Source organism: Triticum aestivum, unplaced genomic scaffold (genome assembly GCF_018294505.1).
Source record: "Triticum aestivum cultivar Chinese Spring unplaced genomic scaffold, IWGSC CS RefSeq v2.1 scaffold52407, whole genome shotgun sequence".
NCBI classification, from domain to species: domain Eukaryota; kingdom Viridiplantae; phylum Streptophyta; class Magnoliopsida; order Poales; family Poaceae; genus Triticum; species Triticum aestivum.
In genome coordinates this window covers 25,737-30,657 of record NW_025226506.1, presented here as the reverse complement: position 1 = coordinate 30,657, position 4,921 = coordinate 25,737, and positions in this window count along the sequence as shown.

The window sequence follows — 4,921 nt, the reverse complement described above, 5'->3', positions numbered from 1 at the left end:
ATGCTTGTCAGGATGCTTTGTTCCATCTCCTGTAAAAGTATTAGCCAGCAGTTTTTCCATAATACCCGAAGGAAATTCAAAAGGAGTTTCATTTTTAATAGGTTCAGCAGGCTGAGGAGCAACTCTTTGCTCTACTTGACGGGGTGAAGATACCCCGAACAAGCCCCTTAGAGATTCACTTTCCATAGTAACAAGTGACAGAAAATTTCAGCACACTATATAATTTTTTCCTTACCAAATTCCACTTACGAAAGGCGCTACACTCCCCGGCAACGGCGCCAGAAAAGAGTCTTGATGACCCACAAGTACAGGGGATCTATCGTAGTCCTTTAGATAAGTAAGAGTGTTGAACCCAACGAGGAGCAGAAGGAAATGATAAGCGGTTTTCAGCAAGGTATTCTCTGCAAGTACTGAAATAAGTGGTAACAGATAGTTTTGTGATAAGATAAATTGTAACGAGCAACAAGTAAAAAAAGTAAATGAGGTGCAGAAAGGTGGTCCAATCCTTTTTGTAGCAAAGAACAAGCCGGAACAAACTCTTATAATAGGAAAAGCGCTCCCGAGGACACATGGGAATATCGTCAAGCTAGTTTTCATCACGCTCATATGATTCGCGTTCGGTACTTTGATAATTTGATATGTGGGTGGACCAGTGCTTGGGTGCTGTTCTTACTTGAACAAACATCCCACTTATGATTAACCTTTATTGCAAGCATCTGCAACTACAACAGAAGTATTAAGGTAAACCTAACCATAGCATGAAACATATGGATCCAAATCAGCCCCTTACGAAGCAACGCATAAACTAGGGTTTAAGCTTCTGTCACTCTAGCAACCCATCATCTACTTATTACTTCCCAATGCCTTCCTCTAGGCCCAAATAATGGTGAAGTGTTATGTAGTCGACGTTCACATAACACCACTAGAGGTTAGACAACATACATCTCATCAAAATATCGAACGAATACCAAATTCACATGACTACTAATAGCAAGACTTCTCCCGTGTCCTCAGGAACAAACGTAACTACTCACAAAGCATATTCATGTTCATAATCAGAGGGGTAATAATATGCATAAAGGATCTGAAGATATAATCTTCCACCAAATAAACCAAGTAGCATCAACTACAAGGAGTAATCAACACTACTAGCAACCTACTAGCACCAATCCCGGACTTGGAGGCAAGAATTGGATACAAGAGATGAACTAGGGTTTGGAGATGAGATGGTGCTGATGAAGATGTTGATGGAGATTGCCCTCTCCCGATGAGAGGAGCGTTGGTGATGATGATGGCGATGATTTCCCCCTCCCGGAGGGAAGTGTCCCCGGCAGAATAGCTCTACCGGAGCCCTAGATTGGTTCCGCCAAGGTTCCGCCTCGTGGCGGCGGAGTCTCGTCCCGAAAGGTTGCTTCTGATTTTTTTCTCATTGAAAGAGCTCATATAGGAGAAGATGGGAATCGGAGAGCCACCAGGGGGCCCATGAGGTAGGGGGGCGCGCCCAGGGGGAGGGGGCGCGCCCCCACCCTCATGAGCAGGGTGCGGGCCCCCTGGCCTTCATCTTTGGCGACGATTTTTCTTTATTTATTTTAAGACATCCCGTGGAGTTTCAGGGCTTTTGGAGTTGCACAGAATAGGTCTCAAATATTTGCTCCTTTTCCAGCCAGAATTCCAGCTGCCGGCATTCCCCCTCTTCATGGTAAACCTTATAAAATAAGAGAGAATAGCCATAAGTATCGTGACATAACGTGAAATAACAGCCCATAATGCGATAAATATCGATATAAAAGCATGATGCAAAATGGACGTATCAACCCTCTTTATAAAGGGGTCGAGACTTACGCCTCTTTTTTCACCTTCATCGCGCCTTCTCGCACCTCGAGTTCTAACACCCAAAACCTAAGCTCCACCCCTCCGGAATCCGCCAGTATGTCTGGATCTGATCCTCAAGGCCGGTGGGTCGCCTCCTCGATCGAGGAGAAGGACATTGCGAAGCTTAGGGAGGTTGGATACCTAACCGCAGATATCCGACATAGGCTTCCTTCTCCGGGGCAAGTTATCCCCATGCCGGTGCCCAATGAGTGTGTTGTTTTTGTCCCACACTTCCTCCGTGGTTTGGGTTTCACCCTCCATCCTTTCATACGAGGGCTCATGTCCTATTATGGGCTGGATTTTCATGATCTGGCTCCGGATGCTATCCTCCATATCTCGTCATTCATTATCGTGTGCGAGGCTTTTCTCCACATCACCCTGCACTTCGGGTTATGGCTCAAGGCCTTCAATGTGAAGCTGAAGATGATCGGGGGGCGACATGTGCAGTGCGGAGGTGCTGTAATAAACAGAAACGCCGATGCCCCATGGCCGGAGGGTTCTTTCCCAGAAGTATCTGACATATGGCAGCGGAGGTGGTTTTATGCTACGGCCCCAAGGGGCACAAACTGGGTAGCCGCCCCTGAGTTTCGCTCGGGCCCTCCGTCGCAGTTGGCGTCCTGGACAGACGTAGGATGTAATTGGGGGCCCGCAGGCGATGTACCAATACTGCAGAACCGCATCCGGGAGCTTCTCGAGAGGGATATCAACCTTGTTAGCGTAATGCAAGTGATGTTAATCCGGCGGACGTTGCCGTGCCAACGCCGGCCTCTTCGGATGTGGGAGTTCAACCCGGAGGGTCCGCGGACTGTGAAGCACTTCTTCGGCTTAAAGCTCGAAGATATGTGCAAATTATTCTTCAGACGAAAAGTAACGTGTCTGGATACCACCGAGGATGCGGGCCTAAGCTGCAATCGCCTAGATACTCAAGTAAGTAGCCTTGATACCGGACACCCTGTTTTGTGTTTGTCATACTTGTTTATTCTGAACATCATCCGCGTCCAGGAATGGCTCAGCAAGGCGGAGAGAATCAGGTGTCCGGCACCACTTCCCGAAGGCTCGTCCGCCCCTACCGTGGCCAAGATGCTCGACCGGGTACTCGGCAGAATGCCTTCGGGGAAAGACAAGGGGAAGGATGAGAAATCCGAACCCCACACACTACACATCCGAACCGAGGATAGTCGGGGAGGAGAGGTCGAGGCCACCTCCCAACGCGGGAAGAAGAGGGCCGCCTCAGAAGATTTGGAGGCCGAGATGCCCAAATTGGGGAAAAAGGGATCCCCAGGGGTCCTTGCCCCGACAGGCACCCTCACCGCATCATGCCCTCCAACAGGCCAACCCTCCAACGAGTCATAAGCCAATCATTAACTTGAAGGTACTGTATTTCTCCCGGATCAATGACCAGGACTCAACTTTTTGCAGTCCGGCTGGCAGCTCTTCTCAACAGGGATCGTCTTCGGGCGACCTTCCTCCCGAGATGATGGAGAGCGAGACCCCACCTGCCTCTCCGGTTCTTGACGCGGGCGACACCGAGGTGTCGTCACGGAGGAGCCCAGATCTGCCAAGGCCGGAAGCCAATGCGTCAGCCGCCCTGAGTCCGGATGTACTGACGGGATTACTAGAGCGAGTTGCGCTCTCGGAGGAGTACCGCTCATTAATGAGTGCGGTGCTCAAGAAGATTTCATCCGCTACGAGCGGTTTGAATGAAGCATTCACAAGCCTGCTCAGAGGCTTTGAGGTATGTAATGGAGAACTCTTTGGTTGTAAGACACGCGCTAGGTGTGCTCCATATAGATAGTAGCCCCTGAGACTCTGGTTGCCCGCCCTAGGCGGCAAACGGGGGATCATAAACCAATTATAGTGCTGTAAATGTGTGCAGGTACCTGTGGGTCCGGCCGCCGGCCCGTCGGTTGAAGTTGCCGAACTGTCGAGGCAAATTGGGTCGATTGATGCCAATATTACTCTGATGAATGAGCGGCTGGATACCTCACAAGGTATGTGCCCTGTCTCCCATTGCATAGAAAAATTAAGGTGGCATGTATTAATATAATTTGTTTGGACTGTAGATGGTGCTGCTGCCGTGGAGGCACTAAGGACTGAACTTGCTCTAGCCAAGGAACAAGCTCAGGTGAGCAATGTGGCTGCCCTAAAGGCGGCCGAGGAATTGAGAGCCGAACAGGCTACTCATCGCCGAAGCGAGGAAAAGATAGCCGAAATGGCTATCGACTTAAAACATGCCACTGACCGGTATGAGCTCCTGAAGAAGGAGCATGAAGATAAATCGGCTGACCTGAGCAAGGCGCTGAATGCCACCAAGGAAATACGGACCGAGCTCCGGGGTGCGTGGGAGGAGCTTCAACAGGCCGGAAAAATCGCGGCTGGAGGCTCCTATTTGCTGTGGACGAAGTTCTTCGATCCGAAGTACGCTCCCCTTGATGGACTCTGGAGCTCGCCGGACGCATACGCGGACCTGGCTAAGAGTACGGCGGATGCCATGGAGTTCTTCAAAGATCAGGGTGAAAAGGAGGTGGAGAAGCTTTTTTGGCCGCAATTCCATGCTCCCACCCGCCCGCTGCCGTTAAGCAATAAGATGGCTGCTGTGGCGGAGTTTCACAGGCTGTCCGGGCTTGCGATGCGGTCTATAATAGATCATCTTTGGTCGAAGGAGACTAAGCCGGACAACTACTTTGGTTTAGTGCAACAGTTCCTTGGGGTCGTGCCCCGGATCGATGCCATGAGGAGGTCAGCATGCATAGAGGGTGCGCGGATGGCCCTTGCACGCGTTAAAGCGTACTGGACGGATATGGATGCCACTATGATAGCGTCTCAAAATCCGGTAGGGGGTCAATATCCGGCCGAGCACTACTTGGCGCAGGTCAAGGAGGGTGCCCGCCTGATAGAGGCGCAGTACCCGAAGAATCTCCTCTTCGAGTGATGATTCAAATTATTGTAAAAATATTTTGATTAGGAGGTTATATTTATAATTTGTGTCTGAAAATATGATTGTGTCCCCTGTGCTGCCGTGTACATATATATATATATATATATATAT